Below are 27,613 nucleotides of genomic sequence, written 5' to 3'. Positions count from 1 at the left end.
TTTGTACCTTTTGACCAGCATCTCCCCCATGACCCAGCCCCTTACAATCACCATTCTACTCTTTATTTCTTTGAGTTCAGCTGTTTTAGATTCCATATGAGTGAAAACAGTATTTGTCTTTTCCTGACTTAATTTTCACTTAGCATAATACCATCGACTTTCATGCACGTTGCTGCCAAGGCAAATTTCGTCCTTTTTTAAATTGCTGAATAATATTCCATTGTATGTATACACCGCATCTTTATCCATTCTTCCCTCATGGACACTTAGGCTGTTTCTGTACCTTGGCTTCCACACGGTGGGAGAGTGTAGATATCTTTTCCATACATTGACCTCATAGCTTTGGAAAAAAATACCCGGAAGGGGAATTACAGATCACATGGTAGGTGGTTTTTCCGTGTTTTGAGGAGCCTCCGTACTGTTTTACACGCGGCTGCTCCCGGGCCGTTCCCACCGTCAGTGCCTGAGGGCCGCAGCAGCCGCAGGCGCCTGGGTGAGCCTCGGCCGGGTTTGACGGCGCCTGCGTGAGCCCGGTGCCTCGGAACCCGCCTGGCGCCCCCTGAGCTGCCTGCGGGCAGGTGCGCGGAGGGCGGGGGAGGCTGAGGAAGGGGCGGGCCCGCACCCACAGCTTCCGTCGCGAAACCTCCGGTGGAGTGCCTGCCTGGTGAGCCAGGGGCGGCCTGGGGCTCTAGGAGCCCGCAGGCACCGCGATGCCCCGGGGGCCTAGGAGCTCGGCCAGGCGCCTTGGTGACCCAGGTTCCACCCGGGGTTACTGGCGCCGCCACGTGCCGGGTAAGCCTGTGACCCGCTCTGGCAGCCTACTGAAGCCTCCCGGGGTCGTGGCAGCTGCCCGGAGCCCCTGGGGTAGGCAGACACTCGCGTGGCCGGGAGTCTAGGTTCACGGGAGCCTGCAAGGGGGCTGGCGAGAGGGCCCCTTGGGGCAGCTGGAGCTCGCAGCTCCAGAGCCAGAGGTCTGAGTGCACCGGGGCCTCCTAGGAGTCACCTCGGTCCGTGGAGGGAGGTGGGGTCCGCGTTGAAGTCAGGTGTCCACACTCTGCGCCCTCGGAGAGTCTCAGCGCCGGGCTCCCGGGTGCTGTGCTTCACCGGGTGCTGTAACCGCTGCCTGTGATCCTCGGCTCCTGGGGAGGTGATTTCCTGCATTCTCGCACCGATAGTTGTTCACATCGATGTTTCACTCGTGGGGTCTGGTCGTATCAGTGTTTATGCCACCGTTTATTTCGCTGACATCAGTGGCAATCTCCAAGAAGTGTTAAATTCTGTTTGAATATTGTATTCAATATTTCATTTATTTTTACAAGAATAATTGAAAAGTAGCCATTTAAAAAAATTTGTATTTATTTTAGAGAGGGGGGAGGGACAGAGAGAGAAGGAGACAGAGGATCAGAAGCCAGCTCTGTGCTGACCGCAGAGAACTGATCCTGGGGTGGAACCCACAAACTGTGAGATCCTGACCCGAGCCAAAGTCAGATGCTCACCTGACGGGGCACCCAGGTGCCCTGAAAAGTGGTCAGTTTTGAAAATCAGGGTACTCAAAATTTCTTTCTTTCTTTTTTTTTTAAAAAGCAAGAAATGGCCTACTTTTGGATGTTACAGGGAGAGGGAAATTCCAAACAACTTTCTCTCATAATTCACATTTCTAAACACTTAAGAGTTTTGAAAATGTTGTACGGAGTTGAGTTTACAGAAAAATGAGCAGGGAGTTTGTGATGCTTAGCCAGTTGATTTTTAATGGAAAGGGAAGATAGGGTTTGTGTATGGGAAATTTACCTTAAGTCAGAGATTCTAAAACTTGGGTTCCTGAGTAAGTGTCCAGAAATTTACAGATAACATGGAATCTGGATGCAGACATGTTGATGTGTCTCTCAGAGTCATAACCTCTCAAAAATCTGTCAGGAGTTTTTGAGCAGAACTAGGAATCATAGCTTTAGGCCACCTCCTGGGTTGACCTCTCAATCTGCTGCGGATGGGAAAGATAAGTATGAATGAGCTCTTCAAATCCATATGGGCAGATTGTTTAAGACTTTTATAATGATTTGTGATGGCTTTTGCACTTATCCAGTATATCATAAAAATATTTTCCAGGGTATGTTATAGTGTTAAATTCAGGGTGGGAGATATGGGGTCAGTGAAATAGGAAAGGAGAGAAATAGCTATACAGATTGTTTTGTTTTGGTTTTGGTTTTCTTTCTTTCTTTCTTTCTTTTTTTGGCATAGATGTGTTTTCTTTTTCTTCTTTATATATTTTTTTAAATTTATTTCTAGGAGCGAGAGAGAGACAGTGTGAGCAGGGGAGGGTCAGAGAGAGAGGGAGATACAGACTCTGAAATAGGCTCCAGGCTCTGAGCTGGCAGTCAGCACAGAGCCCGACGTGGGGCTCAAACCCACGAACCGCGAGATCATGACCCAAGCGAAAGTCGGACGCTTAACCAACTAAGCCACCCAGGCGCCCCAAGATGTGTTTTCATCTGACATGTTTGTATTTTTAAAAATCTTATTGATACCTTGCTATTTTTTTTTTTTTTCAAATCCATGGCTGTGATACTTTGGTGAAAAAATAGACTGGTTAATTCAGTGAACATGTACATAGCTTTTTGGTATTATATTGCTGGGGACCCATTCCAGCTGGTCCAGGTGTCCTTGAAGGATGGACAGCGTCGGCGAGAGAGAGTGAAAGAGCCCCAAGATTCTTTCTGATCACCAGGCAGGCATCTCTGCCCTGTCGGTTTTGGTGTCTTTATTTATAGGTCAAACATTAACATGGCCTCAGAAATAGGAATTTTTATAATGGATAGTTCTCTGTGATAAGATGTTTTGGAAAATATACAGAAACAGGTTTTACAGAAGTCTTCTTGTAGAACTGCCCCAATTATAGTGAGGTTGAATAACTAAGAAAATAACAGGGTGTTCTCAGTGAAAAACAGGATAACACACACATTTTAATAACGCTAAGATTAAGTCATAGGTTAAGTTGTAGATGCTTTTATCCGTCCTCATCACGGCTGCCAGTGTAAGTGAAGGTGTTTGTGGAATGTAGGCCTTAGGGAAGGGACTGCTATACATCATCATTTAGCAAAGGTATATGTAGTAACTTATGTTCTGTCCTTATCTGTTCCTTCTCTCTAAGTTAGGCTCTTTGTCTCCGGGCAAGACTTGATTTTCCAGTTATATGCTTTATGGCTCAGAGAGCCAACCATACATTTAAAGAGTTTAGTTCATTTCCAATACATAGAATAGCGTCTTTGAGTGCATTTACCTTTGTGTCTAGTTTTATGATTTCTTGAATAGCTAGGACATGAGAGAGATTTTTGGTTAGGTGATTTACATGTTGAGCTGTAGGAACATCTTGGGCTAACGCAACAGTAGAAACGAATTGTACACGTAAAGGTCAATCTTTTATGAGTAAGGGTCATTAGCCTGTTCATAGCTCAAGGGAAAGTATGGAGGGAAACAGGACCTGCCGGAGACACGATGTCTGTTCCCATAATCAAAAGAAGAAGTTCCCACAATAAGTTCCTTCACGAGGTACAATCATCATACCAGGGCCAGAATAAGGGGACAAGTCACTCCCAATACCAATCAACAAGGTACCTTGGGAGTCGGTGCTCAAGCAGAAATAACTGAGTGGGGGTGGATATCGGCCATCATCCGATGGCAAGAGACCGTGCAAACTTGCTTTAACCTCACCAGGAGCTTTCTCGACTAGTGGACTCAGAGTGGCTCCCAACATTATAGAAAAATGAATGTTATTTTTATACCTGCATATTAGACATTTATTCTCAGATATTAAATAGCAAAATCATATTTAACATATTTGAAATTCATATTTTATAATAATCTCTATCCCTACCTGCTCTGTTACAATTAATAACATTCTCCTAGTCATATATATCTTATTGAATTCTTTAATTTTCTTTTTTCTTGGCCAAAATATCCTTAGAACAATTTCTCATATTCATATTTCTTTTCATTAATAACTGTCACTGCAGATTATCCTTACCTCCCCACACTCCCTGTTTCAATCACCCCAATGTCCCAACAAACTAATTTTCTAAAGCAAGACTTTGATTGAGTTGTATAGGCCATTAAGATTAGTTGATACATTTCCACTGACACTGGGCATTAATCCCAATGACTTAGTTGTTCTTTAAAATATTCTGTAATCGAACTTTAACTTACATTTCTTGATTTAGCAATTCTCTGCATCAGAATTCTAGTCATTATGGAACCATGTTCTTCAATTGAAACGCCCTCAACTCCTCTGCTTACCTATTTTCTGTTCTGTCTTTGAAAGTCTATGCCAAATAGGTCTGATTACCTTAACACGGAACAGGATTAACAAAGTCAAATATCTTCCCATTCAGACAAGTAGGGTGGCCTAGTTTAAGAGAATGGAAAGTGTTGGCCTCAGCAAACATGGAAGGACAGGGAGCTTCCCGAGCTCCACCAAAAATGTTCAATTCAAGAATAACAGACCCAGCTGAACCACAATAAAACAGAAATACTGCTTTGGCTAAACACAACTCATTAGCAAGGATGGGTTTGGCTCACAGAAGCAGGAGAAAGCTGTTTCCAGCTTTCATGCCATGGCCTTACTTGTCTTAAAGTTGCAGTCATGTTTATATGGTACCTGAAAAAAGTGGGTTTTGTCCTTAAGTATGGAAAAAATGTACACATTTTGGAAAGCAATATGCAACTTCTGCTTTGTTTCTTAGTTCAGTATTGTCAGTGCACTGTGTAAAACAATAGGTGTGTAAATTAACAACTGTACAGATGGAGTTTTCCACAGATTGTATTTTAAAGATAAATTAGCTTGAGAATTATTTTTTTCAATTTTTTTTAATGTTTATTTTTGAGACACAGAGAGAGAGACAGAGCATGAGTGGGGGAGGTGCAGAGAGAGAGTAAGACACAGAATCTGAAGCAGGCTCCAGGCTCTGAGCTGTCAGCACAGAGCCGGATGCGGGGCTTGAACTCACAAACTGCAAGATCATGACCTGAGCCAAAGTTGGCTGCTTAACCGACTGAGCCACCCATGGGCCCCGAGAATTAATTCTTATAAATGTGTTTGGAGGTTATTTTTTCCCATGAATACATGTATGCCTATCAACATACAGATGTGTTGCTTTTGTTTTAAAAGATGCACATTTATTTTCATATCTGTTTTGGATTAGTGCATGGTCAGTTTTGGAAAGAAAACATCATAGCACTATCATATCGGTCACTAGCATTTGTCTTTGGACCAATGCCTGAGAACTTCTACTGGATATTTTCCTCTTTTTATCTGTACAATGCTAGGACCATTCTCCCATGTTCACCAATACACAAGAGATCAAAATCTTAGCTTCTTGGTCCAGCAAATACTTACTTCTGAAAAACCTGTGACCCTGCTGCGGTAGTTTCTTCAATAAGAAATCTTCAAGTGCGAAGCTGACTTTGCATAGAAAATGCTAACAAAAATCTGAGGTTCGGTCCTCTCTACATTACAAAGAATACGTATCATGAGACTGTAATTTAAAATATAAGCAAATTTGGGGTGCTGGGTGGCTTAGTCGGTTAGGCATCTGACTTTGGCTCAAAGCCATGATCTTGGGGTTCATGAGTTCCAGCCACACATTGGGCTCTCTGCTGACAGTGCAGCGCCTGCTTGGGATTCACTCTCTCCCTCTCTCTCTGCCCCTCTCCTGCTCTCTCTCTCTCTCTCTCTTTCAAAAAATCAACTAAAAAAAAGAAAAAAGAAAAGAAAATTCCTTCTAAGAACTAGTTTTAGGTTTAAATAGGTTAAGTAAACCAACAGGAAGCAAGCTTCAACTTAGGCCAAAAGCAATTAGAAGAATAAAACTCTGCCCCAATAGATAGTAATGTGTTTGTCAAAAAATCTCTCTTTACCAGGACATGGGACTGCTTTTGTTCTCATTTGGGTGTTCAAATATTGCCCTGCTTTTGTGTGCATTTTGTCTGTTCAAATATAGCTCCACTCCATTACTTACCTCTTAAAAATAAAAACAATGGCAAATGGAAAGTACATCAGCAGTAAGTTATGGTCCAGCCGAGGTACATAACCCCACATCTCTTGCACGGTTTTCATCAAAGGAAAATAACCAGGTTGCCTTGAAAACAGAACTCAGAGGAGTTGGCCACTCACAGGTTAAGCTGCTTCTCTCTTGTCCTCCGCTTCCAGTAACACTGGCCTCTCTCCATTTTGTATTTTTAATGCTGGAATGAGTGTTAAAATCACTCCGTTTGATTAAACAATACGGAGGATTTAGGGAAGAGAGAAGGAAGTCTTCCCTTTTACTCAGGTGTCTCTTGTTTGCTCAAGAGCTAGCTTTAAGTTTAAATAAACCAATAGGAAGCAAGCCATTTTAAGGTGCTGCCACCTACTTATTAGGTGAGTTACTAAGTAGACCATATTATCCTTTCATATTCCTAATCATGAATCCATTCATTACCTTATTTATTCATCACCTATTTCTAGTTTATTCAGTGAACTGACTAGGTACCGTCGCTGTTTTCACAGCTCTAGGTTTTATTGTCACACTCAGAGTATTTCTCTATAAAACATTAATATCCTATTCAACCTGGTTTGGGAAGGTGGCATTTTTGGGGGCTTTCCAGTACAGTTCTTGGAGATACTGACTTTAAAGATTAATATTTTGTACATACACTTACACATTCCCTCACAAATAGAGAGTGGGCATACTAACGCTTAAAGAAATGAATCCATTCCGCAAAATCCAGACTCCTTGTTAGACATTGGCTTAGTGTTGAGCTAGATGTTCGCCTCATTCCACATTCAACTGAGAGTCATTTTGTGTGAAAATAAACTAAATGATAAATCAGTTGTCCTCTGCATAGCACTTTTTGTGCTTTTCCTGTGCAAATTACTCCCAAATCATGATGACTCATGAAAAGGGCCCTGAGGTACACACGGTACAGTGTTAAAACAGCTATTTCTGGACTCACCCTGGTAACAGAGATCAAAAATGGGAAAACAACACCAATTATTCTGCCTGACCTGACAGGTGCTTGTTTTGGAATTCAGAACTTGATTTTGTTACACAAAGAGAAAAGCAGAGTTTGTATAGGGATTATAATAATAATTTAGAGGAAAGTGTAAAGATTAATAATGCAACAGAATACAACTGCTAGTAATTATTATAAAGCTGCCGGAAGGTTGGCTCTACATTAAAAACAATAGTAATTCAAATGCATCATTCAAAGCAATATAAATCACAGTAGGGTGGTTTGATTTTATTTAGAAATTTATGCTTCATATTTCTGCCTAAATTCTAGAAAATCTTTTAATGTAGTGTTTTAAAAATTAGCAGTTCTTGGAACATCCAACCTAGATTTTATCATGGAAACTCAAATCTCCCAATACCTAATCTTTGCTTCTATAAATCATATATTCTCTTTCTCATTTTGATATTATAAATGTGGACAGTAAATGTAAAAAAGAATTGCATTTTCCAAGAGCTGTTAAAATACGTTTCTCTTTGTTTGAAATAGAAGAAAAATTAGTAAGTGGTATCCTTCACATTTTTCAGATACTGAAAAAAATATTTGAAAGAGAAAAGGGAATTCTGAGACATCTCTGGCACAATTTCAACTCTGCTGTAGGTAAATTTCACATTACTCAAGAGTTGTCATTCTGAAGCTTTCACAGATTTATGTATTCAGAAACTAAAAGTCTACCCCATCTGAATATCGCCCATTTTGTCTCTTTGAATGTATACTTAAAAAAAAATCTTTTACTTATGTTTTTAAAAACATCATTAATAAAGACGGTACCTAGACTTGTGGTGAGCCTAGCATAAGTATATAAACTTGTCTAATCACTGTGTTGTACACATGAAACTAATGTAACATTGTGTGTCTAGTAAAAATTAAAAAAAAATAAAATAAATCATTGATAGTCGTTAAACCAAAATTCTAACTGGTAAAATAATTTAACTAGTATAAGTGATATCAGGTAAGAAATACATGTCTTATTAGTATTTAGCTGCTAATACAAAATTTAATATAGTATGCTTTCAATAAACAAATAAAACTCAGACCATATCCTATTAGTAACTCAGTGAGTTGCTATGTTGAATTCAAGTTATAGGAAGTAATCAATTTAATACATAATATTGTACCACAAATTTCAAATACCTAAGGCAAAAAACGTCCCCCTCTTATCAAAAAAGACTAAGACCATATTGAAACTTGTAATATATAATATCATACATTATTAATATTTTGTGGCATTTACAGATTGAGACTGCTTTTGTTTTTCAAACTCTTCTGAAGAATTCTACAAATGACTAAAATTCCTGTTGTAGAAATATGGAAGTAAATGATGTCACTTTGGCAAATGAAATAGAATTCATTGCATTTATAAAATCTATTACCAAGTAATATATTCTATTTAACAGATGTCTTGTTAAAATTGTAATGCTCAAGAGGTTCACGTTTCTGCTGATACAGCCAATGCTTTGGTGAAAGGAGTTGGTAGAGGGATAAAGGAATCAAGATGTTGAGGACAGGACACCAAAAAAACATACATAAGAAAGAATTCTTTGATAGTATGAAGGAGGGAGTGAACATTTAGAAACTGTGAAGAGGCACTTATTAGGTGAGGTATCAGTACTGTCTAACAGTTAGAGTGAGTCTGTTGTAAAACCCCTGTCAATGTTTATGGAAGAATTTAGATTAAATATTGGATATATTTGGCCTCAGATTCCTTAAAAGCAGCTCTGATTTGGGACTGAACTGTGCAGTGGGAAAGGTGATCACCATAGACTGGTCTCATTAGTGATTTCTCAAGGCAGTGTTTTGTCCACAGGTAATATGATCATCTGGAGCTAAAACTCTATCATGGGGTATTTATCTGTTGAGGTCAAATGAAGGGGGTTTGTATGACAGTTATTTTCCTATATACTGAGATTTTCCTTTGTTAGAATAACAATGACTATATAAATAACCCTAATATTTTAGAATCTTCAATGAGCATTTATTTCTTATTTTTATAGAAGTACAATTCAGGATCTCCTGCCAGGGCTGAGTTGAACTGCTGCTTGACATCCTGTGCTTGGCTTTCCTGTGACATAGTTCAAAGCATGAGCTATTTCTATTTTTTTGGTTTTGCTGTCCACTCTGATCTTGGGTTCCTCTGCCTCTACACAGGTGACAAGGCAGGAAGCAATAGAGGAAATATACCTCTTAGAAAATTAGACCTGAACTGCTACACCACTTCCATCATGTTCTTTTAAGAAATAGGGGCACCAGGTTGGCTCATTTGGTTAAGCATCCTACTCTTGATTTCAGCTCAGGTCATGGTCTCATAGTTTGTGGGGTGGAGGCCCGCATTGGGCTTCATGATGACAGCATGGAGCCTGCTTCAGGTTCTCTCTCTCCCTCCCTTTCTACCCCTTCCCTACTCACTCACTCTCTCTCTCTCTCTCTCTTTCTCTCAAAATAAATAAATTTTTTTAAAAGGGATATGGTCCTACCAGGATAAAAAGGAGACTCAGATGCACAGTCCCAGTTTTTGGCAGTTCCTATCAACAAATGTCCACCGTGGCAAGCGCCAGCAATTTGTCGTGAGGACTTCTCCATATCCAGCACGTAACATTTGCTGCTGCTACTTTGATAAGACTATTAAATGTAAATGTTTTGTGATGATCTCAGTTAAGCTCTTTTAATACACCTTCATGGGGGTGCCTGGCTGATCTCAGAGTGGTGAATTCAAAGCCCCACATTGGGCATGGAGCCTACTTTAAAAAATTATAGATAATGTAATATATTAACAATTATATATATAACAAATATATGTATAGCCCAGAAGGAAATTTGATTTTCCCTCTTAGATGTGGACCTGAATAGTTTTGAACCAAATCAGTCTCTGGTTGAAGGCCTATGGGGGAGCTCCTGAGGCTTCCAGATATTCTGCCAGAACCACTTTTTAGTGCCATTTTCTACATTGCTTACACGAAAATTATATTTATTCATTTAATTTTGCCTGTTCTCCAAGCTCTAATACATAACGCATGTGAAAATAGTTGTTGTTGTTTTTTTTAAAATAAGTTTATTTATTTTGAGAGAGAGTGGGGAGGGGCACAAAGAGAGGGGCAGAGAAAGAATCCCAAGCAGGCTCCCAAGTGTCAGTGTGGAGCCCTACTCGGGGCTTGAAGTCAGGATCCGTGAGATCATGACCTCAGCTGAAGTCAGAAGCTCAACTGACTCAGGGGCCCCTGGGTGGCTCAGTTGGTTAAGCTCCTGACTTTGGCTCAGGTCATGATCGCATGGTTCGTGGGTTTGAGTCCCGTGTTGGGATCTGTGCTAACAGCAGCTTAGAACCTGGAGCCTGCTTCAGAGTCTGTGTCTCCTTCTCTCTCTGACCCTCCCCTGCTTGTGCTGCCTCTCTCTCTCAGAAATAAATAAAACATTAAATTTAATTTTTTTTTAAAAGAGGCTTAACTGACTCAGCCACCCAGGCGCTCCTCAACTGGAAGTAGCTTTATTAGAGAGATTTACATTCAAATATAAATTTATTTAGTATTTAGAATATTTCTTGTTTCAGAGGTGTTCAAGGCCATCCTCATGGTTAGTGATTCACTAGATGGACTCAGAACAAAAGTGTATTTTAGTGAAAAGATATATGACAGGATTAGCAAGAAGACAGGATCTGTAGCAATCCGTATACAGGTTTTCTTATTTTTTCTTCTTCCTGTAACGGGGCAAATTAAATATGACCCTTTCTTCAGCAGCAAAAAATGCAATAAAATGTGTGCAGTATTTCTTACCAAGGAAGCTCATTATAGAGAGGTTTTATTGTGCTGATCACATAGGTACTCTGTGTCCCTTGTATGTTCAAAATTCCAGATTCCCACTGATGCCAATCTGTGGAGGAAATGTAATAGGGAGAAGCCAGTACTATAGTCTTTTTTGGCCTCTTGCTTGTACTATTGCAGTTGGTGATCACACAATAAAATGTGATTTTATTTACCGTAAATCACTTTTTTTTTTTTTTTTGGTATAGTCTAAACACAGTGATTTACCTTTAATCAGTTAGGGAACAGGTCAAAAGCTAAGTTCCCAGGTGCCAGACAAGGGCCAACCTTGTAAGCAAGCCCTTCTAAAAACAGCAGTTTCAGACCTGCAGTGTTAACTCTTTCCGAGCACTCGCTAAAATGTTAATATATTTTACTTCATTAAGGCCCCATAATGATTCTCTTCAGTTGAAACAATTTGTGTAGAGGGAAGGAAACTTGAGATAAAGAAAACTATTATGCCTTGAGTCCCATGTACGTATCAGAGCCTTGACTAGGAAATTTAAATATATTAACTCAAGGAAGTTAAGAATTTTGCCTGTGGCCATGTGGCTAGTAATGTGGAGCTGAAACAAACCTGGAATTGCATGATTTTGGACTATACCTTTGTGCCTTTTTTCAAAGTACGCAGTGAGGGCCCTATCTTTGCACTGTCAGTATAATAGCCAGGGGCCACATGTGACTATGAAACACTTGAAGTGTGGCTACTCCTACTCTTTTAAGATGTTCTTTAAGTATATATACACACCAGATTTTGAAACCTTAGCATGGGAAGAGTGTAATATATCCCATTAAAACCTTTAAAATATTTTGGTATTGAATACAGTTGGAAATACTAATTTGGCTACATGAGTTTAAATAAACCATATTATTAAAATGGATTTTACCAGTTTCTTTTTTTGTTTGTTTGTTTTTTTTTTTTTAACATGGCTGGTTTAAAATCTAAAATTACATACATGGCTCACATTATATTTCTTTTGGATAGTGCTGGTCCTATTAGGCTGCAATCCTTTGTGTGATCTTTAAGGCCAAACCATGGGCAAATGCAAGGTGTTGCCTGTCAGGGCTCATAGTAGAAGCTGTCATTCTGTCTCTGGACTTGGTGCTCAGCCAGTGCATTGCAGTTTTTGGAGGAAGTTGTACTCAAGGACTTGGCCCCTTCTCCACTGCAGGCCAACCGTTCTCTTGCACATACCGGCATTACTAGCTCAGAGACCCCCCCCCAAATGGAGGGTTCCTGTTGGGTGGCAGGGGGCTTTGTTGATGTACTTTTTGGACTTTGTTGATGTACTTCCCTTCCATTGAGACATCCTTTTCTCGAACCTTAACTAGGCTGACTCATATTTTTCCACTCTTAGTCCTTTCTCTCTGCCATCCACACATCCTCTAGGTCCACACTGCACATCACCTGCTCCTCACCGATGCCAATCTGGGGGTAAAATGTAATAGGGAGAAGCCAGTACTATATTATTTTTTGGCCTCTTGCTTATACTATTGCAGTTGGTAAATAAAGCCTTGATTATTATTTTTAGTTACGGTCATTGTCCTCATTGACCACTTAAACACCTGGTAGCTCTTACAAACCCTCAATAAATATTAGGTCTTCTTTGTGAAAATTGTAATTTTGAAGTTTGTTTGCTTGTTTGAGAGAGAGAGAGAGACAGACAGACAGACAGAAAGAGTTGGAGAGAAACAGAGAGTGGGGGGAGAGAATCCCAAGCAGGCTCTGCACTGTCAGCATGAATCCTGATTCGGGTCTTAAATTCACAAACTATGAGATCATCACTTGAGCTGAAATCAAGAGTTGGATGCTTAGCTGACTGAGCCACCCAGGTGCTCCAAAATGTAATTTTATATGAAAAAATTTTGGAATCAGAAAAGCCAAAACACCCTTCTGGGCTTTCACATCACAATTCTGAATATCAATTATCTGGGTCATTTTGATATCTAGATCATTCCACACTGTTCTTTGTCTTGGTTTTCTGCTGTCTCCAGTGGTAAAGCCACTTAAAGGTAGTAGCTGTACATGACTTGGTTTTTCTGTCCTGACACATAGCATATAGCCTTTTACATAGGATGGTCTCAAATATTTCTCATTAAATGCGTGTGTATGTCTACAAGAATACAGATAGTAAGTGGTACATAAATGCTGGTTTTCTGATAACAATTTTAAGACTTTTGCTGCTATAATGGCTACCTATATATATTTGGATTTTGTTTTTGTTTTATGGCATGTGAAGGGTCCACAAAGAACAGATAGGGAGGTGTAATTCTGGCTGATAGGAATTTTTATTATCTGTGTTCAATTTCTGTTGTTATTGTAACAAATCATCACAGACTTAGTGCCCTGAAAAGAGGAATTTGTTATCCTATAGTTCCTTAGGCCAGCCTCACATGAGTCTCACTAGGCTAAACTTAAGGTGTTGGTGGGGCTGAGTTTCTTTCTGGGGGCTGTATATGAAAATCTGCTTGTCTTTTTCAGCTTCTAGATGTTGCCTACATTCCTTGGCTCATGGCACTTCTCCCTCCTGTGTCATTTCATCTCTCTGACCATTCTTTTGCAGTCATTTGGCCTCTCTCTGATACAGCTCAGAAGTTTCTCTGCTTTTAAAGACCCATGTGATTATATTGGATCCCCCTTCATAACCTACAGATACTTTCCGTCCTCAAGGCCCTTAGCTTTAATTACATCCAAAAAGTCTTTTCTACCATGTAAGGTGGCATATTCACAGCTGTAGGAGATTAGGAGATACACATCTTTGGGGGGCCATTATTGTACCTACCACAATATTTAGATCAGCAGTTCTCAATACACATTTGTTAATGTATATTATTTCTCAAAATGTAGAAACCTAGACCAGCACTGTTTACGTCACCTGGTAACCTATTAAATTATATAGAGGTGGGTCCAGCAAACTCTGTTTCTAAGCCTTCCAGGTATTTCTAACATACAATAAAGTTTGAGAACATTCTAAACCATTCTTATACTTAGCAAGCTTCCAGGAGTTAGCTGTATCTGAGTTTGAGGTAATCCAATTATTTTTCACCAGGAAGCACTAAGGCTGGGTAGCAATCCGAGGAATCAGGGGTCAGTGTGCAAGTGCTTTTTAAAGCTGGATGTCTGAGTATCCCTGGTATCATTAAATTTTCAGAGACTGTTGGAAACAATGGAAAAAGTCATCATCTCCAGTTATTGAAGATAGGCTTTCAAAGAGGAGGGAGATAAAAATACTATATTCCATAAATTGCATTTTAAATCTATTTCAGAGGAAAATGATTTCTTGAGGCTGGTGACAACTAGTATTATGCATTAGAGTAGATTGAAGAAGCCATGTCTCCTTTCAATCCATTTCTATTTTCCACTCTATAACCAGCCACTTAAGTGTTTACTCACGTCGATGCTAAGACTATCACTGAGTAGGTGGTATATAGAGGCTATGGGACAGTCACTGCCCTTGAAAAACTGAAAATATTGAATGGAAGGTATGACTAGTACATAATAAAAGACAACATTTTAAGACAGTATTCTGCATTTAATTATCTCAGATAAAATGTTTACTTGGTAATATAGTTGCTGTGTTTGTTGTAACCTGAGAAGATCTCACAGATATTTCCAGAATTTAATACCTTTGTGAAATTCTTTGCTAGATAGGGGTAAATGCTTTAAATGAATCCAGCCAATGTGCTAGATTTACCACTCACTCAAATGCCATCTTTACTTTTATTTCTACTTCTGTGATCCTATAGATAAGTTTTCCATATCTACATTTCCATAGGAAAACAGCCCTGACAGCTGGGAGCTGGCCAGGCACTAGCAGCTTGGCCTCAAAGTTGTTAGCAAGTGGCCCGGCTGTCATGTTCTCCTGGTGAACATAATTTCATAGAACACTAATATCAGACAAGGCAACGCTGACTGCGGTGGGTCAAGACAAAAAACCAGAAGAGCCTTGTAAGCATATCTGAGGAGACAGGAAAGCAACAATTATGTCTAAACCATAAAATTGATCGTCCATTCTCCTGTACTGTAAAGCTACTACGGGTAGTATAATTTAGCTATAAAGTCAGTCTAGACTACTTCCATTTAGGAAGGCCAAGTAGTTTTACTTTGAATAAAATTTCTCTAATTACATATTCCCTAATTTGTGCTACCTTTGTGTGACAAAAATCTAAAATACCCCATTGAATGGGTACAGGTTATTTAGAGCTGAACAAAACCTAGTCATAAAATGCATGTCCTAACCAATCTTTGTCATAGTCATTGTTTTGTGCATCAGATCCCTGTCACAAGGTCTTTAATTAATAAGAGAAATAAGGTCAAAGTCCAAAGACCCATTTTCAACTCAATTGACATATGGCACTTTGACCTGATTGCTAGACTCAACACAAGTTCTAATACATAGCAAACTTTGTTGCATTGCCAGAGTGTAGTATATAGCAGAGATCTATAGATTCGGGTCAAAAATGTTTAACCGTCACATACTATTGCATATATAAATGCTATATATGATTTTTTTTACTTTTTTGTGATTTTTCCCCCTTTAAATAATGCTTTCTCTTTTTATTTATCTATCTTCTATGTGGTGTCTACCTATAATGTTTGTATGTACACACATGTATTTAATATCAGTTTATAGTTGTCTTTTCTTATTGTGGGTAAATTTTCTAACTTAGTTTCCAGGATATGTTAATCATCTGATGTAACAAAAACACAGATACATTTAAAGGTTATAAGTTTTCAAATTTGGATCACTTATTTCACTGGGTAATTTTTCCTTAGTTAATTGAGTTAAACAGAGATAACAAATGTTTACATTCTTTTTAAAGTGGCTTGCATTTTCCTTATATATATGATTGTTTCCCTTACTAAATTTGATGTTTATTTATTTTTGAGAGAGAGAGACAGAGCATGAGCTGGGGAGGGGCAGAGAGAGAGGGAGACCCAGAATCCGAAGCAGGCTCCAGACTCTGAGCTAGCTGTCAGCACAGAGCCCCCACACAGGGCTCAAACCCATGAATCGTGAGATCATGATCTGAGCCAAAATCGACCACTTAACCCACTGAGCCACCCAGGCGCACCCCCCCATCACTATATTTAAATGCAACTTTCTATCTACTTGCATGCAGATATGCATATATGCACACATATGCATGTATATATTTATACATCTATACATAACATTTATTTTACAGTTCATATGTATCTTCCCATCAGCATAAATCATGTCTTTGTTCATTCTCTTTTTTGTAATGTATATGAAATTCTGAGACATTTGAGTATTAGGTCTTTCTTATCATTAATGTTTCTTATTTTGTTGGTCTGAGTTTTTCTTTGTAATGGAACAGCATATGTTGGGGAGAATATTCTCAATTCTTTGTCAGTAATATATTCCAGAAATGGGCTACCTGTCTTATTACCTTGCTCACTTGGCCCTACTTGTACTCTCCAGAGCTAGAGTACAACTATATGATTCTAATATATGGTGATGGCCATCATAATGACCAAAATTGAGAAAGCTAATCAGTATACAGAAAGAAATAAAAACAGCAGTGGAGACAAAGTACTGGATTGTAGTATAAATTACAGTTCTCAATGTACTTAAGGATAAGTTGTATACTTGTCTTTCCTACAGTTCAGTTACAGGAAACAATATATTCTTCTCCATCCTTAAACTATGTTGAGCTGATTTTCCATCACAATTAACTTTTGTGGGGAATTGATTTGCATTTAAAAGGTATCTCTAATTTTATGGGAATTAAAGTGAAAAAAACATTAAGGATGCTCTACTATGTGGAAAGTACTCTTCTAGGCATAATATCTCATAATTTTTTAATATTTGTGTGTTTGCATGCATAAATCCAAACATTTATTTTTCATAGTGTGTAGCAGTCAGAAACACACACACAAAATAGGGGAAAAGCCAGAGTAAACTTAAGACTGAAGGGATTGACAAAAGCTATAGGGATTCAGAGGGGTGGCTCATACTCAACAAAGACACAGTGAGCCTGTTCTCTGTCCTGGGCGGCAGGGAGGAAGTAGGGATCAGGATATTTTAACCCTCGCAAGTTTTCGTCATTTCTAAGAACTGAAATACATGGATAGATGGCTAAAATCTTACTTGATTTGCATGACCTGAAAATCTCTAGATCTGATGAACAGAGATCTGACTTCAATCACTACAATAACAAGTTATAGACTGACAATTTCAGACTTAACCAAGTTCACAATCTGAGAGCACCTTGTAATAAAAGAATGATGGTGCTACTTGAGGAAGCATCTTGCCGTACAGCTCAAAACATTCTACTGCATTTCTCCCCAGGTTCTCCCCAGCCTTCTGTAAAGGGAAATGGAACCATTTACTAGGGTGACTATGCATTGGGGAAAAAAGGGAATAATGAGATAGTTTGGATATTGCTATATGTGTTGCTCTGAGCTCACAATTACTGGTGACACTGATGAGGTCGACAGTCATTCTAGGGTCTTATGGGGGTTATGTTGTTTTTTTATTTTTTTTTAATGTTCATTTATTTTTTTAGAGAGAGAGAGCACAAGTCTCTTTTTTAGAGAGAGAGAGGGAGACACATAATCTGAAGCAGGGTCCAGGCTCTAAGCTTTCAGCATGGAGCCCAATGTGGGGCTTGAACTTATGAACTGTGAGATCATGAACTGAGCCGAAGTCAGACCTGGGTACCAGGTCACCCAGGTACCTCTAGAGGCTATGTTGTGAACAGAGTTTTGGCTTGAGTTCTTCCCACAGTGGGTGATGAATCATCTCTGTGATTATATTCCTAGTCCAGAATGCCTAATAGGGATAGACATCCTTAGTAACTTACAGAATGCAATATTCCCAACCTATAGAGTGAGGAATCTGATGTTAGAGTCAGACAAATAGAGCCACCAGAAATTCCTCTCAACTGCAAACATATTAAAATATATACCACATTACTGGAGGGATTGCACAGATTAGTGCCATCATTAAAAACTTGAAAGATGCAGGCATAATGATTTACCACATACTCATTCACTTACATATTTGGTCTCTGTAGAAGGCAGAGAAATTTTAGATACTAGTTGTAAAATTAATTGGGTCTTTATTCTCATTATGATTGCTGTTTCAGATGTGATTTCATTGCTGGAACAGATCGACACTTCTGCTGGGACCTGGTAAGTGACTATTCATCTGGCAAATGTTTTTGTTTGTTGGTTGGTTTATTCTTGTTCGTTAAAAGATATCAGAAGCTATTTTCCTCCAGCTGCTAACCCAGCAATACAGTCTCTCCGTCCTCCATTGGGGCTGTCTCAACTGTACATTCCTGATTGCCTATCTAGGCTACAGGACATCATGCTCTTCTATTACATTGATTATAACATGTTCTTTTGAACTAATAGCAAAAAGAAGCATATATTTTAAAATCAGTTGTAAGATAAATGTATGTCAATGAGTAGAAAATAAATCTCATAAAAGGTTATGGGTCTATCTTGGGGTCCAGTTGTTCAAGGCATGGAGATCTATTTCTTCAATGGACACATTTCTGCATCTGACATCTTGTGCTACAAGAAAAAGAGACTGTGCTTAGTGGGCCTTTTCGATATTGGAGTCATATGTTCTACCTCTGACGGTTCACCATGTAACCCTAAAAATTGCCAGTTCTGAACAGGAATTAGAACAATAAACATCCCTGCAACAGGTACGGTGTTCTATAAAAATCTATTCTGCCATGTAGGCATATGGCCTAGAAGATTCCATTTTCTTGAAGTATTTTTGGCAAAATAGGAATATTACTTGAACCTTCGGGGTGCTCCTTAGAAATTTGTAGCAATGTATGCCTTACCCAGCAGATAATAATTCTCTTTTTGAGAGGCACGTGGGTGGCTCAGTTGATTGAGTGTCTAACATTGGCTTAGGTCATGATCTTGCAATCTGTGGGTTCGAGCCCCACATTGGGCTCTGTGCTAACAGCTCAGGGCCTCGAACCTGCTTCAGATTGTGTGTTTCCCTTTCTCTCTGTCCCTCCCCACTTGCACTCTGTCTCTGCCTCTCTCAAAAATAAATAAACATTAAAAAATTAAAAATAATAATTTTCTTTTTGAAAAACAGTCTGACTATCTTCAGGGCCCTAGGAAAGGCAGAACACTTGACCATATAACCTGAGATTACCATGTGTCCTGACATCATGAATTGGGTGTTCTGTGACCTACCTAACCTTAAAAGCAGATATGCACAGTAATATTCCATCATCAAACAGAATGGGTATATACAAGATTGGTCTTGAGTAGGTCCTAAAGTCTTAAGTATGCTGCATGACCTGTGGCCCAGATGTCCATGGCCCATTCCTCTCCTGTATTGCCTTCTTCCTGTCAGTCTACACCTGTGAGCTCAGTGGAATTTAGTTGAATATTGGGAGACAAGTCTTCATGGCTCTCCAATGTTTCCATATGTCTTTTGAACAAAGGCATGACTAATTTTTCAAAGGATGTTTGTAGAGCATAGAGCCTAGGAAGATAAAGGCTATCCATCATGTGCAGGCACCAACTAATCCCGTTTGGATCAGTTTTTGGGAAATGGGGTTCAGGGAACCTGCATAAATGCAGATACTCTGGCTACTACCATTTTCGTGACTAATAACTCCTTTATCTCTGACTTAGTATGTTGATGTTTCTCTCCACTTTGAATCAAAGTGTGGCAGAGTAACTTGTGAGCTTACAAGCTTAGTTGTGAGAGTAAAATTCCGGATCCTTCATAGTTACTGAGAGATTTTGCAATGCCAATAAAGTGCTACCAGAGGCATGGCTTTGTGAAGGACAAAGGACGGGAGCCTTGTGAGCTGATGTAGGGAATATGAAAAATCTCATTCATAGTCATTGGCAAATGTTCTCACCCAAGTGGTGAGTGAGTGGGAATGTTCACCAGGGAGTGAGTGGGAGTGTTGATAAGGGTCCCCCACTTTGCCACCTGTTAATGAATGTTTAAAGGAAGAACATTGAGAGGAAAAGGTTGCCCAAATGCTGTTTTGATCTTTACTCAGTCTCCTTCAGGCAGGAGGTAGGAGGTATGTTATTATGACAACAGGGAAGCAAGTCCTACAACCCCAGATTGAGAACAATGTGGCTATACCAGTTGAATCAAGAAGGCCCTAAAGCTAAAATACCTGGTTTTAGGAATGAAGATATAGAGCTTCTGGGGAATTGAAAACATGAGAAGTTCGTTTGATTGAGCTGTGTGGGCAGCTTCTTACAGCAGAAAGTAAATGTAACGCCTTGTTTACTGGCATGAAGTGGTTCTCTCCCTTCACACTCCCATCCCTCCTACCCGCTCTACTCTGATGTTTGCTACTTGAAGGAGGAAAATGCTTAGAAGTGAGGCCAAGGTTCACAGTTAGACTGTTTTCAGTTATGTTAGTTATAATACTGTCATGTAATGTAGAATTGGGCTTTTGCTTTTGTCTTTATTTTGAAATTATGTATGGAGAGCGGTATATGTATGTATGGATGCCCAGATGGATTTGTTTTGTGTCAGTATAGCTCAACTGGGACAGACTTTCCTTTCTCATTTGTAGCTTCTTTCGGATTGGTTATGAGAGAAATCTGTGCAATATTTGGAAGGTGAAAATGTAAACAGCTGCCATTGTTATGCTTGGGAATCAAAGTAAGTTTAGACACTATTGCAGTTCGCGCAGGCTATGCTCAGTCAGCTGGCTCGCATTATTGGTACGTGGTATCGGGTCCTCTAGCCTTGTCTAGGCCACTATTTTCTGCCTCTCTGACTACTCAGTCAGTTGAAAAGGCACCATTTTCTCCTGCGGGTCCCTCAGATCATTGAAGTTGGAGACTTGATATGGTGCAAGACTAACTTGGGTCTTATTTTATCTTTGTGACTTTCAGCTGGTAGCGTGGGTTCCAGGTTGTGCTCCATCTTCTCTGCCTTTGATGCGTCTTTCTTCCCGAATGCCTGCACTGCAGATGCTGGCGCTGCCCAGTGCTGAACCAGACATCAAGTCAGTGGAGTTACATAGACTGCTTATCTCATTAACAAACTATCTTAGGTCAAACTTATGTGAAACCCACTTATTTGACATCAGTTTTAGTAGTTCTCCTTCTGTAATCAAATTATGACTCATTCAAAGGAAGAGAAAAAATGATACTCTCAGTAGATGCATTTTATCTTTTGATATAGATATGAGAAAGATCTTAGTAGATATGGCAAAGGACTACCTTAATTTGCTCAGGAGTATTTCTAAAATATCTCCACTAAACATTACACTTAATAGTAAAAGATTGAAAATACTCATTTTTTAAAGTTTTATTTTTATATGTATGTATGTATGTATGTATTCTGAGAGAGAGAGAGAAAGAGAGAGCGAGTGAGCACACAAGCACAAGAGGGGAGCTGCAGAGAGAGGAAGAGAGAGAGAGAATTTCAAGCGGGCTCTATGCCCTCAGAGCAGAGCCTGGTGTGGGGCTCAAACTCATGAACTGTGAGATTATGACCTGAGCTGAAACCAAGAGTCAGATATTTAACTGACTGAGCCACCCAGGTGCCCTGAAAGCGTTCATCTTAAGGTCAGAAATAAGGCAGTGCACTTACTATTACCACCCCTGTTTAGTATATTACTATAAATTCTAGCTTGGGTAATAAGGCAAGAAAATATAAATTATAAGAATTAGAAAAGAATAAATGAAATGTTCTTATTTGGAAATGATTTAAAGTATATGTCGAAAATCCAAGATAATCTAGAAATAAACTGTTACAGTTAAAAACGATAAAAGTTCCAGAGAACTGTATGCCAGACCAATTAAAAATATAACTATATTTTTACAAATTGGCAATGAAAATTCAAAGGTAAAATTTAAGGATTGATAGCATTTTAGTAGTTATAGATAATTTTATTTACCTAAGAATAAAACTAATGACATATGTACAAAACCTCTATATTAAAATGAATACAAAAATTTTATAATATATATACTTGAGTGTTTATTAGTCTACTTGGGTTGCCATAACAAAATACCAAAGACTGGGTGGTTTAACTGACAGACAATAATTTTCTCACAGTTCTGGAGGCCAGCGTCCAAGACCAAAGTGTCAGGACTCGTTTCTAGTGAAAGCTCTCTTTCTGGTATGTAGATGACCACCTTCTTGATGGGAAGAAAAAGATCACATGGCCTTTGCTCTGGGTTGGCACATGTTCTTACAAGGACATGGACCCCATGGAATTATAGCCCCATCTTTTGGTTTCATTTAACTTTAATTGCCTTCCTAAAGGCCCTATGTCCAAAACCAGTCACATTTGGGGAGTAGGACTTCAAGATATGAATTTTGAGGAGACACAGTTCAATCCATAGCAGACTTCATTTCTATACTATTTACAGTAGCCAAAAACAGAAGACAGCCTAAGTAACCATCAACAGTAAACTGGATAATTGTATTGTGGTTTCTTGCTTACTGTGGACAATGGAATGACAATAAATAAGAAAGAAAGCATGGATATTATAAGCTTACTTAACAGATATAAATTAGTACAGAATACATGATTCCATTTATAAATAGACAAAAATAATCTGTCATGATAGAAGGCAGGATACCATTTATCTTTGCAGGAGATACAGTAACTAAAGGAGATTAAGCCAAGTACAAATTGTTGGAAATGTCATGTTTCATCACCTGTGCTGTGATTACACAAATGTGTTTATTTGGTTAACATTTATTCAGGTGTATGCTCAAGATTTTTTAATCTTTTCAATACCTGTGGTGAAATGTATTCCAATAAAAACTTATTTTATCTATCTACCTATCTATATCTATATCATCTATCTATATCATCATATCTATATCTATATCATCTATATCTATCTATCTATCTATCTATCTATCTATCTATCTATCTATCTATCATCTATCTACCATCTTATTTATTTTAGAGACATAGAGACCACAAGAGGGAAAGGGGGGAAGAAAGACAGTGAGAGAGAATCTTAAACAGAACACTCAGTGTGGATCCCAGTGCGGGGCTTAATCCCGCAACCCTGGGATCATGAACTGAGCCGATAATCAACAGTCAGAAGCTCAACTGACTGAGCTAGCCAGGTGCCCCAATAAAAAGTTATTTTAAAATGAACAGTAAAAATTAGGGAAACATCACTCTTTTAAAGGCACTGGTTCTATTGTCATTGAAATTCTGGTTTTGAGTGAGCCAAATTACTAATAAAATAAAATCTCTACCTGAAAGCTTACATAATGAGTACATCAATTAAAAACAAATAAAAGCAGGGTGGCTGGGTGACTCAGTTGTTTAAGTGCCCAACTCTTGATTTCAGCTCAGGTCATGATCTCATAGTTGGTGTGACTGCACCCCATGATGGCTCCACTCTGACAGCACAGAGCCTGCTTGGGATCCTCTCTCCCTCTCTCTCTTGCTCATGCTCTCTCTCTCAAATAAATAAATACACATTAAAAAAAAAGCAAACAACAAAAGCTTTATTTATTGTTATTATATTTAAAACAAAACTCAAGTTGTGTCATCCTCTACTGTCTCACTTAGGATGCTTCTCAGTACATTCTCCTTGCATATGTACATCCTTGCCTTGTTTACAACCCTTTTATAAAAAATGTCCACTGTCTTCAAATTGTACTATTACATTCTGTTATTCAAGAAATGCTAATTTCCTACATCATGTGTTTTAAAAATATTATTATCGAAAGTGTTCTTTCTCTCCATCCACTTCCTATCTGCCCGAGGAGGACATTCATGGCTCGCTGGGACACCTACTGGTTTTGTCTGATTGTATAGGTGTTTTAAATATGCCTTTTATCTTTAATCATAGGCTATATATAAGTAAAAAATATCATGAACACATAGTAATGTTTGGAACAAAGAAAATAGGGGCTCCTGGGTGGCTTAGTCAGTTTGGCATGGGTGGCTTAGTCAGTTTGGCATCCGACTTTGGCTCAGGTCATGATCTCATGGTTTGTGGGTTCGAGCCCTGCATAGAGCTCTGTGCTGACAGCTAGCTCAGAGCCTGGAGCCTGTTTCAGATTCTGCGTCTCCCTCTCTCTCTAACCCTCCCCTGCTCATGCTGTCTCTGTCTCTCAGAAGTAAATAAAACATTAAAAAAATAGCTGAGTAAGAGTTGTTAAAGTAAATTAGTTAAATTTTGAATATAAATTAACTTAGTTAAAATTAGGATAGAAAAAGATTCTTAAGAAATGAAGCAGAAGGAAGATAAATTTTAATTGGGGGTTTCTATTGATTGTTTTTAAATATGTGACAGCATTTTTTGAGCAGTCTAGTGGACTATAGGTCTCTAAGAAGGATTCTCTGAAGTATAGAAATGTAGAGGTGAGAAAATACTGTATAACATGACCAGATAGATGCATACTTACTTTTTGGGCTTTCTCTGTTTCTACCTAATGTTGAAATCTGGTAGTTCTGAATTCCACTTTGTATATTGCCCAAAATGATTAAGTCAGATTTGTCTCTTTAATTTTTTAAAACGTGTCAAATTTATTTTATGAGGATTACTTATAGTAAAAGGAAGATTCAGTGAGGTTAACGTAATGCTATACTAATACAGAAACTTGTCTGCCTCTACAGACTGGTTATGTTAATCATTTTTTTCAAATATCATGCCTACACCGAATGAGAATGTTTATGTCTTCTTTCTTTACTAAGTAAGGATTAATGGATATTTCCTTACTTTTAAACATAGACGACTCAAAGTTTAAAAACTATTTCCATAATTGCTGGAGAAATAGCCTAATGCACTTAAAAATCCTTTTGACTAATAAGAAAATTTCAAAATCTCTTCAGTACTTTGTGCCTAGGGTCCTCATTGTTAAGAATATGAACATTCTGTAAAGTAGTGTACTGTGATAGTGTGTGTAAACAAGGCTCCCAAATGATTTTAAGAATCTCATTAATCGAAATGATGTTTCTAGGGGCATTTTCTCATGAGAGACATCTTAACTGTTTTTCAGAGGTACGGGGTAGAAGAAAAGGTTATCCCTTTTTCGAGTTTGTAATTTCTCATAAACTTTTCAAAATCTGAAAAGTCCTTATGTTTAATGTAATACAGAACTATCTGTGAATGCAGTTTTTGTCTCTGTTGCCCCTAACAGTAGTAATGTAAAATTTAGATATCTATTTTCTATTTAGATTCCTTATAACTCACTGAATAATTTTCAGCCATTTGCATCATTTTACCTGTTCTTATTTCACGTGTCTCGTTTAATAATGCTGGCCACTTCTGTGCTCACGGAGTCTTGTGTACAACCATACGTAAAACAGAACAAAAATGCAGAATAATTTAATCCGAGTGGTGAAGTCTTAACAGACACCAACTCTTCTTTAACGTTAGCATCTTCTTTAATGTTGGAGAAAGTTTTGAGAGAAATGGCAGAGGAAGAGTTCGTGCATCTATCAAAGAAAATATTTTTAAAGTCCAACTAGAAAATGACTTACCATTTAACAAGCTCTGTACCATATTCGCAAAATAAAGTATAGTTTGAACACAAGAGATAAAGACAGGACATTCTCCAGGGATTTGATACATGAACATACTTTCAGCTTTAGTAAATGGGTTGAAGTTGCTTTATAAGGTTCCCAGGACTGCAAAGGTGAGAATCATCAGGAGTGAAGAGGAGTGGGGGAGGGGCCCTTTTTTCTTTCCCTCTGACTCTGCTTCTTAATTAGGAGAGATGAATCCTGGAGACAAGCCTGTTTGGCAGCCACAGAGCAGAGGTGAGTACCTGCAGAAAAATAAGCATTGACCTAGAAACAAAAAGAAAAAAACAAGGCCTGTGAGTTGAAGGATTTATTTTAGCTTGACTTCTAATCAAAGTGACTTACTCACCCAAAAGCACTGGAACAAACTGACATTTACATAGTAGACTTGGCACCAGGTACAGAAATAAATTCACATACACATATTCCCAGGTTATAAGTATTCATTTTCCCAGTTCCTGTATAATGCCCTCGGGGAGTTGAATTATAAAACTAAAATAAATACCATCAAAGCCCTACCTTTCAAATTATAAAGGAAATAATCAGTTATAGTTTAGAAAAATGAACAAATGGATTCTATCCGCATGGTTAAAAGTTTATAGTAGGCCCAGAATTACCTGTAGTGCAAGACAGATGCAATGATATTTATTTAATGATATGTTAGCACAGAAAAGTGTCTAGTTCTACAGAGTGGTTATGCTCTTATATAAAATAAATCAGCTTTTCATAGAGCATACCTGTGTTAAATACATAAGGAAAATGTTTGATGACCTTGTCGCAGAAGAATCACTGATGGACCCTGTTAGAAATACAGATATATTATAAATTCACATATTATAAATGGATTTATGCAGTCACATTAGGGATCTAATTACAGTGTCACAGTTTTAAAACTTCATAAATTTTCCTCAACTTTTTTCACTTTATGAATTAAAAAGTATTTTTAATTGTTAAATTTTAAAACACTCTAAGTAGTTCTGACACAGAGACAAATGGCACAAATTCACAATAATCTCTTGCAAATGAACGGAAAAATGCTTGTGAAGTTATTAATCTGTATATACTAGTTAAACTGATGGATTGTGATGGTGATCTTAGAACTTCCATTTCATGGATTAGTACAGTAATTTAGACCATAGGTAGTCCTCATGCACACAAGTATATATCCTGTATTACTAAGATCACTACCCTTCTCTCTTCTTTCTCTTTCTTCCCCGCAATCTTCTTTCTTACCTACCTTCTCCCCAGTACCTCACTTTCTTTCTACTTTTTTATTTTCCTATGTCCTTTGGAAAATAGCATTTTTTCCCATTTTCTCCAGAATTTCCCAAGGAAATATGAGAAAGTAGAAATTTAGTATCAGAATTTCCCAAGGAAATATAAGAAAGTGGAGATTTAGTATCAGAAATTTAAATATCAAATAACGCTAGGTGTTTCTTTATGAGAAATAAAAAACCTAACAGATATACTAAAGCTGCTGTCTATAGGCCTGACAGAACCTAGCAGAAGGCAACTATTTAAGTTATTATTTCATAAAAAATCAGTAGCATTCTCCTTATCTTCCCAGTTTCCCAAATTTTAGGCTCTCCATTATAAAGTTCATCTCTTTCAGGGGCACCTGCGTGGCTCTGTCCGTTAAGTAACCAACTCTCAATTTCAGCTGAGGTCATGATCTCACGGTGTGTGAGTCTGAGCCCCACGGGTGGGCTCTGTACTGACAGCACGGAGCCTGCTTGCAATTCTGTCTCCGACTCTTGCTCTATATTTCTTGCTCTCAAAAGTTAAAAAAAATTAAATAAATGAATAAATAATATTTTAACATGAGGGTCCCCATTTCCATCCTTAAAAATTTGTCCAAACGGTTATTGGAAAAATAACCATTACACCCATTATGAGAATACGGTATATTTACTTTTATCCCATGAAGTATATGAGCTGGATAACTGCACAGGCCCTGTAGGTTCTGTGACAGCCAGTCATTTGTTAGTCACCTGGGTGAACAACATTTTTTGAGGGATTTTGTATAGTTCACAGTGCAGGATGATCATGCAGGGACTGAAGAAATGAATAATAATGTTGAAGACACTGCTAATACTTGAAAAGATGTGACCTCTCCCCCTGCCCCCCAACTACATAGGTGATTATATTGAATGAAATAATAAAATAAACATCACTGGCAATTGTTCCTAAAATCAGGTGTAAAGTTGAAGGTCCAAGTAGGATTTAAAAACAATTTTTAAACTTAATTGAAAGTCTCCAACTTTTCTAAAATATCTGAT

The 27,613-nt window shown here is 38.3% G+C and overlaps 1 long non-coding RNA gene across 1 annotated transcript in view; it reads left to right on the top strand.

Moving 5' to 3' along the window:
• The first annotated feature begins 667 nt into the window (after positions 1-667).
• LOC144224751 (uncharacterized) overlaps positions 668-27,613 on the top strand; it is a 325,793-nt gene continuing 298,847 nt past the window's right edge. Inside the window, exons 1-2 of the long non-coding RNA XR_013333131.1 lie at positions 668-792; positions 17,952-17,997. This is a non-coding gene — a long non-coding RNA (uncharacterized LOC144224751). The remainder of the gene's footprint in view (positions 793-17,951; positions 17,998-27,613) is intronic.

The sequence above is a fragment of the Crocuta crocuta genome, unplaced genomic scaffold, assembly GCF_008692635.1.
Source record: "Crocuta crocuta isolate KB4526 unplaced genomic scaffold, BGI_CrCroc_1.0 scaffold442, whole genome shotgun sequence".
NCBI lineage: Eukaryota > Metazoa > Chordata > Mammalia > Carnivora > Hyaenidae > Crocuta > Crocuta crocuta.
The sequence above is the reverse complement of the archived record's forward strand: the minus strand, read 5'-3'. Positions and strand labels throughout refer to the sequence as shown.